The following is a 12,491-nucleotide window of genomic DNA, read 5'->3' as shown; positions in this document are numbered from 1 at the left end:
ACGTATATCCTCTCATATTTAAATTGTGATTAGCTATGACATTTCTCTACATTAAATCTGGGCAATAGATAAAAGATTTACTATGATCATGGGTTTATTCTTTGGTAGTTGAATATCATTTGAAATATATTTCCAAAGGCAACACTGAATAAGATGAAAATTTTAAAATAATTATAAATATGACAATTGTGTTACAGCAAATTTAAGACAGAGAACAGCGATAGACTCTGATACAGTAATGATAAAAATCTCAAAAAGTATAAAATTAAAATTTGCATCTGTTCTCTGAATATCATTTCTAAAAGATACATTGTTTAAGATAAACTCATTTATTTAACAAATATTCAGACTTTTGGCCTCTATTTTAAATATGGAAAATTTACTGCATGCTTATCAAGTAGTTCTATAGATTCATGACAGCAAAAGTTTCTAAAAATTATCACGAGATAGATAAAGGTGAAATAGCCATATGTTGGAAACCAAGAAGAGAGTTCCCATATGAAACCTGAACTTACAGAGATATAACAACAGCATTACAATTTTCACCATATCTCACTCTAGAATCCCATTAGCTCTCTGATCATTTGAATCTCTACTAAAAGAATTCCAATGATAGAAACAACAAGATGAAGAAGTGGGATACAGCTTACTCAAAGTTAAAGTACTACATTATCCAGGGTGAGAGTAGCATGGACCAAATGGCTTGCTGCACTTGGGGTGGGGGTTCCAATATCCTGTTGAGTAGAATGGTAACAAATATATACTTGTTCTCTTAAAGACTATTAAACACTAGATATTTGTTCATTATTAAGTACTGTATCACTAGCTCACTTTTTGTAGCTACTTTCTGAATGCTGGAGACTAAACCACAGTCCTCTGAAGGAGCAGGAAGTTCTCTTAAACACTGAGCTCTCTTAAGCTCCAGTAAAAAACCTTTGAATAATGAAAGGAATTTACTCCATGATAGGTTAATCAAGAGCTTTTTGAATGAATAAGTGCTGGTTGGGTCATATGCATTTGATGTGTCCATCTTGCATTACATGAATTAAATACTTGAATTTCTAACTGGCTTGCCTTCTTGGAATCAATACTATGTACTTGTAGAAGAGAATTCTCATCATAAAAAGTTTAATTCAGCCAGGTGGTGGTGGTACACACCTTTAATCCCAGCACTAGGGAGACAGAGCCTGGCTCTGAGTTCAAAGCCAGCCTAGTCTACAGAATGAGATCCAGGACAGGCAACAACAACATAGAAAAACCTTGTCTCAAAACAAACCCCAAAAAAGTTTAAATTCATATTTTAATAATTCATTAAATATGTTTGTGTCTGTCTGTGTACATTAAGTATGTCGACATAGAACTTTTATTTTGGCATGAGGTATGATTTTCTTTTTATCAGTAATAAAATCCATGTTCTCTATTGTCCCTGGGAAAACTTGTGTATTTTTTGCCCATTTGATTAGTGTGTATGAAATTCAAAGACCCACAGTTCGGTGGCATTGGGAAGGAGTACCTGGGTACATAGTGCAGCTTGTGACTCATGTCCATCTTGCAGTTAACTCTTACTCAACATCATGTAATGTTCTTGGAGATGATGGTGTGGGGATGGGTTCGTGAAGTTTTCAATCTATTTTTTTTAGTGTACCAATGATATTTCTGTATTTGTTTGAGTTTGCAATATATACTTTTGTGTAAGATGATCCTATCTCTACTTAATACATTATGTGTAAAGTAGTTTTCTTAATATCCATCCTGATCAATTTCTTCTTGCCAGTATATAATTACTCATAACTTATTGTTATATAATGGTACTGCTATCTTGCTGAAACCATGCAGTTATTATCTTAAAATTTGGAGGGCCGGCCCGGCAGTGATGGCACATGCCTGTAATCCCAGCACATGGGAGGCAGAGGCAGGTGGATCTCTGTGAGTTCAATGCCAGCCTGGTCTACAGAGCGAGATCCAGGAAAGGTGCAAAGGTACACAGAGAAACCCTGTCTCAAAAAAAAAAAAAAAAAAAAAAAATTGGAGGGCATGCAGATACTTATGCATATTGACTGCAAATATTTCATTTCATATGAATATATTCTAATTTATAACCATATATTTCCTTATTTTATCTTTTTCTTCTGCTTTCTTATCTATAGTTTTCTTTTAAGATTTTAAATTCTGGAACATTATTTATTACCACGCATTGAAAAACATTTGCATTCACCTTATTAACATATATTTCCTTATCTTAATCTATTTAGGTATTTTTAGGTAATAACTGTTTGAAGAATATTAATCTCACATCAATTTCAAAATTCCTATAACTTAATAAGGGCCCTGGTATTTTGGGTTTTTTCCTAGTCATTAGTGAATATAAATGAAGCATCATTTACAAGAGATAAATTTCAGAGACTTGGAACTCCTGAGTAGCATTACAGCTTCCTATGAGACAATGAAATATTTTCTTTTCTGTGTTCTATTACTTAGTCCTTAGAACTGTTTATGAATGAAGATGATAGTCATTTTCACTAAAGTGTATTGTAGCTGGAGTTATCTCCAGCCCTCTCTGGGCTCGCAGCCACTCAGACTCAAATAAACACTCAGATGCTTACATTATTTAAAATGTTTGGCCTAATGGCTCAGGCTACTTGTTATCTAGTTCTTATATCTTAAATTAATCCATTTCTATAAACCTATACCTTGCCAAATGGCTCATGGCTTACTGGTATCTTCACATGTTGCTTCTCATGGTGGTTGCTGGCATCATCTCCTGACTCAGCCCTCCTCTTCCCAGAATTCTCTTCTCTCTTTGTCTAGCCTATATTTCCTGCCAGGCTACTGGCCAATCAGCACTATTTATTAACGAATCAGAGCAACATATTCACAGCATACAAATATTCACAGAACTTCCCCTTTTCTTTTTTTCAAAAAGGAAGGTTTTAACTTTAACATAGTAAAATAACATATAACAAAAAGATATTTGTCCTGACCATGGGCCAGACAGGACCAGGAAAACTTCAGCTACAGAGATTAATACAGAAATATCAAATTTTATAGAAATAGTTAAAAAACAATGTTTTGATATAAATTCAGAGAAGAGTCTGAATAACCAAAACAATTTATTAGTAGGAAATATATTCTTTTTCTTTCCTTTGTCAATTTTTCAATTACAGAACAAAGATATTAGTTTTGGAGTATTATGACATTCAGAGTTACCCTATTTGATTAGAAGACAAATAAGCGAGTTTATGACATAAAATTTTACTAATGATACATTCATTGCTGGATCAAAATTATAATTTATTGGATTATTTTAATGATTATCACTCATTTTGCATTTGATTGAAATATACTGCATACATTATGAAATCAGCTAAAATTATCTTATACTCAGGAAACTTCAAAACATTAATGAGAGAAATTTACAAAGATAAAAAATGAAGCATTTCTCTTATCCTAGACTTGAAAATTTAGTGTTTTATATATATATATATGTTATATATATATGTGTGTGTTGTGTCTGTGATTATATACATATATGATGTGTATACAATATATAAAGTAATATATATGCAATATATAATATACAGTATATATTATGTAGAGTGGTAATTAGGTATATAAAACATGGCAGTGTAACTAACGATTAGGGAGTTTGATTCAAACACTCTGAAATATTATTTCTAGCCAGATAGGGAGGCTTCTAAAAACAAAAGTAAAAACAACATTGCACAGATTTTAATAAAGGGCATGTACCTCAGTTTACATTACTATGACAAGACACAACAAACTGGTCATTTTATAAACAACAGAAATGTGGCTTTTTATAACCCTTGAAACTGAACTCTCCCTGATGACAGCAAACTCCTATCTAGCTAAGACTTTCTAGTTTCTATTTTGTGTGGCTGAAAGTGAAAGAAGCAGGTGACATATACTGTTCATATGTCAGCAGAGGGAAATATAGGAGTGAGTTTCCTTCCAACCTCAATTCAGTCCCATTCATTAGAAAACCATCATGCCTAATGTTCTGCTTATGAAAACTGTCACTTTCCCTAAACCTGGATTTTAAATGGGATGACATAAACCATAGCAGAATCATTATAGAACTGATGGTATTTAAAATGATTTATCTAATTTTTACCATCAGGCAGAGGTTCTTCAAAATATTTTTGAAGTAATATACTATATGTAAGCTCTCTTTTGCCTGTTTGCAAAATGGAAATAAAATTAAAACATCAAAAAAAATTGTGCTCTTCCATTTCTTTAAGATTTTTTTTTCCAATAGGTAATCCAATAGGTAAAGACATTGAAATAACTGATCTGTTTAATGGTGGATTAATGAGTAAATAGAATATGAAGCAATTTTTAATTATTAAACATTAACTAATATGAAATGAGATGCACATAGAGGATGTCTTCCTGATTCTGAAATATGAATAAAACCAAAGAACATTGTTCTGCTTGAAATTGCCAAGACAAACATAGCTTGACCTCAGGCATATGTGAAGCATTAAAAAGTAAGGCACAGTAAAATAAAGGGTTGAATGGTAGTAATCAGGTGCTGAAGAGGAGAAAGGTGATGCAGTTTGGGGCAAATAGGGCAAACATAAAGCCTCATGGTTAATGAACCCTAGAGACTTAAGAAAGGGCATAGTAACTGTGGATAAAATTGTGGACCTCAAATTTTCTGGGTATAGATCTTAAGTATGTGAAATGATGACTACCCTATTCAAGTTGACTGTGGTAATCATATGAGAATTTTATATATATGTGTGTGTGTGTGTGTGTGTGTGTGTGTGTGCATTTCAGAATATCAGACTGTATACTCTGAGTGTACATAATTTTATCAATCAATAAAAGTATAGCTAAGATGAGCAGTAATTCTCTAGGCTTATAGTTTTCATAGTAGTTTTCTTTATTTTTAGTTATAGATGTCAAGTTTGAACTTTGGCTTGGTCTCCTGCTGGACAACATGACCTACATACAAATATAAGACAATAATAAATGTGAACATATCACTGGTGGTTGCAACCTTTGTCAAGAGAAAAGTCAAGCACTTTGATAAACAACCCAAAAGACACCTGAAATATAAGGGAAATAAACCTTTGTTAGTAATAATTATTTTTCCTGAGCCAACATTGAGTTTGCAATGCATAATGAGAAAAAATGGTTATATCTCCTTATATAGAATAGGAATACCTTAGTATTGAAATTCCTATAAAAGTGTATATCACATACCTCTATTTCCCTGACTTCCTTCCACTTTATATTCATTGAAAAAATTTACCATCAAATTTTAACTAAATGACTATAAAATTGTCTAGTAGGTTTGACAAGTTATTTTAAATAAAAAATAACAGGAATATGCATGTAAACCCTGTATCATATAAAAGAAATACAAGCACATGTCTTACATCATCATAGATTGATGCTAATGATAAGACTGCTTTTAGCATATTTGACTGCTGTGGGATAATGCTCTTGTATACTGTAATGATTTGTTACTCCTGTTGGTTTAATAAAATGCTGATTGGACAGTAGCCAGAAAGGAAGGTTGACCAGAATAGATGAATTCTGGGAAGAATAAAGGTAGACAGGGAGTCACCAGCTGGCTGCAGAAGAAGCAAGATGAGAATGCTGCACTAAGAAATGGTACCTAGCCATGTGGTTAAACACGAACAAGAATAATGGGTTAAATTGAGTGTAGGAGCTGTCTAGTTAAAAGCCTGAGCAATAGGACAAACAGTTTATAATTAATATGGCCACTGTGTGTTTATTTGGGCCTGAACGGCTGAGGGACTGGTCAGAATAGAAATTTCCATCTACATTTGACAGCTTAAATTATGAAAACCATGCTTACATTTTGGCATCATTTTCTAAACACAAAACTTTAAATACATTTGTCTCCAAACTCAAAGGAGTAATGTAAAAATCTAATTAGCTCTACTACATAATTTGCACACAAAATGTAGAACAGTGGATTACACATTTGAGAGTCAATATCAAGACTTGTTGTAGTTTGAATTATTATTCCACAGTGAAAATATATTATAGACAATATATTCAGGAACCCATAATTTGTCCATATTTTTAATTGATACTTACTGCAGATGTAATTAGTCATGTAACACAATTCCAAGAGAACACCATGTGACACTAGAGACAGGTGGGATTGAGGCCTTCCAGATGAGTGCCGGCCTGCTCCACTTGAAGCCAAAAAAGCTAAAATGCTCCCCACCTACCAGGAAAAGCAAATCTCTCTAGATGGCTGGATTTTGGATTTCTAGAGCCCATGATTTGGAACATTTCTACGGCATTGAAATCCTCAATGTGTGATGCTTTGCCAAGAAAACATTGATAGACTAATAATGTCATGCAAAACACAAGTATGTTAAATGTTACAAGGAAGGTAAATGGTTTCTTAAGTTATACATATAGTTATTCTGTTGAGTGTGCAACATTGTAGTGACATTTTTGGTTCCATCAGAGAGTTCTAATATTGTCTTTGTGTTTTGTAGCCACATATCTCCTTGTCTAGTAAATACAAGGTAAGTTTTTGAGACTTAAAACTAGACAAAGTTTAAGTACCTAAAAACTTCTTACTAGTGACTTTAAGGAAGTACTCTGTATCAAAGAGACTGCATTTGTTCCTGGCTTGCTCTTGTATTAATTTGTCTCATCATTCAAGTAGAAATAAAACACCTATAGTCTAAATTACTGAAATCAACTTTGCTACACTTGCTAAGAAAAGAGTATATAAACTTAAATGTGTTCTTATTTAGATAAAGTAACTACTTTAAATGTAGCTCAAAAATCAAATGAAAAATTTGAAACAAAGTAATAAGAGAAATGGAGAAAATAAATGTCGATGTGATATGTATGAATGCATTAATAAACATTTTATTTAAAAAATATATTATTTAAGGCTATTTGCTATAATTACATTCTCCTCTCAATTTTGACTCAAATTTGAATCTAAACTATATCAGAAACCTAGCTAATGAAAATGCTCAGAGCATTAATTACATTGTGAGCATGCATTAATGAGAAGAATAAAATTATAAAAGAGGCCTTTCCCTGATTTCTTTTTTATTCATACTAAAAATGAGCACTATATAATGAAGCAATATCCTTTTTTTTACGAATTTTTTATTTATTTCACATACAGATCGAGCTCTTTCCTTCTCCTACCACGCCAGGCTTTACTCCCCAACCCACTCTATTCCCTCTTCCAACAAGTTAAGGCCTCCCATGGGGAGTTAGCAAATCCTAAAACATTCAGTTAAGGAAGGTCCAATCCCCTTCCCCTGCACTAAGGAGCAATATCTGTAGACCTACACTGATTGACTCAAACATTATAGATAGAAAGACTCACTAATATGGCTTATAATCAATTACCAAAATATACAGTGTATAGTTATAATATATATATATACTCAAATCTTACTAGTGTACACCATACCCTCTGATTCACTACTGGCTATAACAAAAACACTTTATTAAAGGTGTACAAATATATTTATCTTCATTATTTTGTGAGTGGAAAAATAATGAGAAACCTAATAATAAGGAAACCATTCCACTAGAAAATAGTGATCATATCTTCAACCATAATATCATGGAAGACTTTAAATTCTATCCTAAATACTTTATTGTGCATCTCAAAGGACATACTTTCATTCATTTCATACCTAATGTACACAGTGTACTCTGTTATCCACCAGAAGAGAATGGTTGTAGCACAAATTTTATCTAATGTATTGATTGTCACAAATGGTAATTTTTTATCTTGTAATTGAACAAAAACAATACAAAAAAGTAGGAAAATCTGAATCTTTTAAAAACAAAAAATTCAGGGACCAAACAATTATAGATGCTGGACAATGTGCATTTCAAGAATTAATATCATTCTCATGATGCAGTGCTATAAATATTGTGATAATTAAAAATTACACCCTCTATTGCCTTGTTTTTCTCACTAAAAATATTTTCCTGCGTCACTTTAGCTTCCCTTCCTCCTCTTTCGTTTTTCTGTATGTATTTTTTCTTTTGAGTAGTTTAGAAAGTCCATATACAGCAAATTATAAATTAGTTTATTACTAATACTTAAACATTCTTAATGAAGTCAGTAGAAAATAAGTGTTGAGGATATGGTTCAGTGAGTAAGCACTAGCTCGTCTTCTAAAACTCCCTGTTTGATTCTCAACACTCATATCGTGACTCACAACCATCTGCAAGTCGAGTTGCTAGAGATCCCATACCCATTTCTTAGCTCTGAAGACACCAGACATAATAACACAGCTAAATATACAAGCAAAATGTGCACTCATATGAATTAATATAATAATAAAAATTAAAGAAACGACTCTGCTATATTTAGAGCATATCCTGCAGATGGCCATATGGTCATTCTGGTCAGTTTTTATTGCCACTCTGTTAGGCATTGCTCAGAAGAGGTAATCTTAACTGAGAGACTATTTCTGTAAGATTGACAGGTAAGCAAGTCTGTGGTGCATTTTCTTCATTGGTGATTGATGTCTGGTGAGTAGGTCTGTCACACAGTTTGCAGTTGTACCCAGGGCAGGTAGTCCCAAGTTGTACAAGAAAGCATATTGAGAAAGCCATGAGGAGCAGAAGCCAATAAACCATGTCCCATCCATACTTCCACTTCAGGACATGATTGGTTACAGATTCCTGCCTTGCCTTCTTGCCCTGACTTCCTTTGATGCAGAAATGTAAACTGAAATAAACTGCTTAATCGGCAAATTTCTTTCATCATGGTGTTTTGTCACAGCAATAGATATACTAAAATAATGGTTTAACATATAAAGGAACTTGCTGCCAAAATTGGTAAACTGAGGTTGATACCCAACACCCACACAGTAGAAAACGAGAACACACTCTTGAGGCTCTCCTTTGATATCCAAAGGAGTACTGTGACACACAGACACACAGACACACACACACACACACACACACACACACACACACACACACACACACACACGCTGTGGATATTGTTCTGTATAAATAAAACACTGATTGGCCAGTGGCCAGGCAGGAAGTAGGTGGGACAAGGAGAGAGAAGAATTCTGGGAAGTAGAAGACTGAGAGAGACACTGCCAGTTGCCACCATGACAAGCAGCATGTGAAGATGCTGCTAAGCCACAAGCCACATGGCAAGGTATAGATTTATAGAAATGGATTAAGCTAGAAGCCTGAGCCATTAGGCCAAACAGTTTAAACAGTATATATCTCTGTGTTTACTTGGTTGGGTCTAAGCGGCTGTGGGACTGGCGGGTGACAGAGATTTGTCCTGACCATGGGCCAAGTAGGAAAACTCTAGCTACACACACACACACACACAAACACACACACACACACACACACACACACACACACACACACAGAGAGAGAGAGAGAGAGAGAGAGAGAGAGAGAGAGAGAGAGAGAGAGAGAGAGTAAATAAACAAATGTAAAAATATTTAAAAGAACATAGTTAAATGTCATAAATTTAGGAAAAATATATTTTCCTGATTTGAAAAGAGCCAAGGCTTCAACCAGGCAGCAAAGTAGAATAAAATGTAATTTATACTGACTTACAGTGTTTGCATATCATAACACAGCAAAAATTGTGAAAGTCAATACAAACTGAGAATTTTTAGCTATACATTTTAAGTAAATTTCAATCAGTTTGATTTGAGGAATCACATATGTCATAACTACCAGTCATTCCTCAGAACTCAAAACATTTATGTTCTCTATAACCTTTCATCATTTGTTTACAAGATATGTTGTAATTTTCTCATGATGTATCTGCCAATTCCTTATGGAGTTATTAACACATATAATAAATTTCAGGCAAGCAAATCATGGAATAAAACATTATAAGAATAATTATAAGAGCAGACATGACAATATGTGACTCACAAGTTTGACAAATGTCACAACTAACAACAGAAATACTAAATTGTATTAATAAGAAATAAAATCTTAAAACTCGTGTTCATACTTTTCCTTCACATTGGAAAAATCCTACATTCATTGTATTTCATTCACAGCACATTTTGTAGCACATATTTTTCTAAGTATGCACATAGAGGACAACAGAATATTCATATTTATATGTATAGCCAAAATTACTGAAGAGGGATGGAAACCACATGGCTTTCTCTAAAATTAGCCTTCATTGCAGGTACCCACTGGACTGCTGGAGGGAAGACATCATTGCTAGCTTTTGTACACTCAATATCCAAAACAGTTTCCATCTCTCCATTTGCGATAGTCAAAGACATTTAGGAGTTGTCTGATATTACTCTGGAGAGCAGTGCTATCCCCACCTGGGACACACTGGCACATGCTAAAGATTTATGAAAGTCATTTTATAAAAAAAGTAGAAGTATTAAACAGCCAGTATTCAAGATGTATTATTCTTCAACGATCACATACCAGCACTTTGGGTGTTCATAGAATGTAGAAAAGAATATTATGTATATCTCATGTAACTTTAGGAAAATGCAACAATTACAAAAATCCAAGGAAGTCCTCTGTGTAAAAAGTTAATAAAAATAAATGAAGATTATCTTGTTTATTTAAAGTTATGACACCAGTGATATTATTGCTTTGCACACTATTTGTTTCTACTTCAAATTTGCTTACAAAATTAAGAAATTTCTATATTATTCTGTGCACTAATTTATATATTATAAGAACATGGCTACATTATATAGAATAACCCCTTCTAGAACAAGTAGAAAATACAAAGAACATAGGAAAATAACCAATTCAACTTAGATAGATTATGACTTTGAAAAACAAATTGATAACAGCTTCCCATGACTTCACTGTTGCTTCTGTAAACAGAGTGGAAGGTGTAGATGAAGTAAGGATGATGATGTAGAAACCATACAAGTCAACCAAAAGAAAACAGGGCTGGAGACAAAGGAAGTCCATCCTTCCAATTTCCTAGTACTGTCGGGAAAACATTTTGAGTTCAAGAGTATATTTTTTTCAATCACTTATGGGTAATATGCATTTAAATATTGTTATTACAGAGATAGGCATCTGAAATGCACTCTTTGTTTTTCATTCTCAATGATTCCTCTTTTTAAAACTGATAGCATGTGTCCATCATACAGAATCACTATTGCTTTAGTGATTGGTGATTTAGTACTTAATATGCAGAATTAATTTTGCAATATATACTTGATACAGTTTCTTAATGTGTTTTAATTAGGAAGGAAGTGTTTGATCATATTTTTATGATTTGAAAATGTTGCTCTGATCTCATTACTTTCTGTTAACTTTATGATAATAAAATTAAATAAATGTGATAGCATAGATAGATTCACAGACATAAAAGGTATTTTAAATGCAAAATTGTGAGTGAATTTGAGACTTTTTTTTTTTGGTTTTTCGAGACAGGTTTTCTCTGTGTAGCTTTGCGCCTTTCCTGCGACTCACTTGGTAGACCAGGCTGGCCTCGAACTCACAGAGATCCGCCTGGCTCTGCCTCCCGAGTGCTGGGATTAAAGGCATGTGCCACCACCGCCTGGCGAGACATTTTTATTACTACATGAACTGTAGAATATGTTTCATTATTGATACATTAGTGAAAACTTTTCAGTTGTTGATGATTTGTTAACACTTAACAGGACATATCTGACCTGCTAACATAGACTACTTTGATCATTGTACTTTTGTTGATGTCAAGTAAGTAGTTTGGAGCCCATAGGAATTTTTGTTATGCTATAGTTAGAAATATGAAAGTCATGGTTTGTATAAATTTATACAACATCTTAATTCTCTTTAGAAATTTCCCCACCCCCACAGTTTATGTGGATGAGAATCAAAGCTGTATCAAGTCCTCATTCAGTATCACTTTAATCAGTTTTAAGGATAACTCAGATGATGTCATTGCAGTCAACTGCACTCCTTAAGTCATTTCACTCCAGAATTTCAATGTGTTCAGCAAATTTTAGGGAGTTATTTTGTCATTTAAATTGAAATTATAACATGGAAACATAGACTTATGGTAGTTTTATTTTGAGCAATAATTGATCCAGAAACAAAATGTGCATAGTAAAATGCTTGCTACTGAATGTACAAATGTTGGCTGTAATGTGTCTAGGGGCTGACTGCAATGTGGTCAGAGGCTAAGGGGCAAACACTCCCATTCCACACTCCTGTGCAAAGTGGTGATACTCATTATGTGTCACGGCACCCAAGGAAATTAATTGATCCAAGAAGAATCAAGAGGAAGTAAGCAATAGTAAAGAAACCCATGGACTCATGACCTCACAATGAAGAGAAAGCATAGACATATGACGAGAATCGTGTGGACTGTAATGGGGTGTGCGAGAGAGTGAGCGTAAAAGCCTGCGAGCTGCAAGTGTAGCGAGTGAACGTGATGCTATCAATAGTGTCGTGTGGCGCCCATAAGTCAGGAGAAAGGGTGGGAGCAAACAAGAACCCAAGTAGGGGCACGCGGGGAGCGGGGA

The sequence above is a fragment of the Peromyscus leucopus genome, chromosome 11, assembly GCF_004664715.2.
Source record: "Peromyscus leucopus breed LL Stock chromosome 11, UCI_PerLeu_2.1, whole genome shotgun sequence".
In the NCBI taxonomy this organism is placed as follows: Eukaryota; Metazoa; Chordata; class Mammalia; order Rodentia; family Cricetidae; genus Peromyscus; species Peromyscus leucopus.
Note: the sequence above shows the minus strand (reverse complement) of the source record.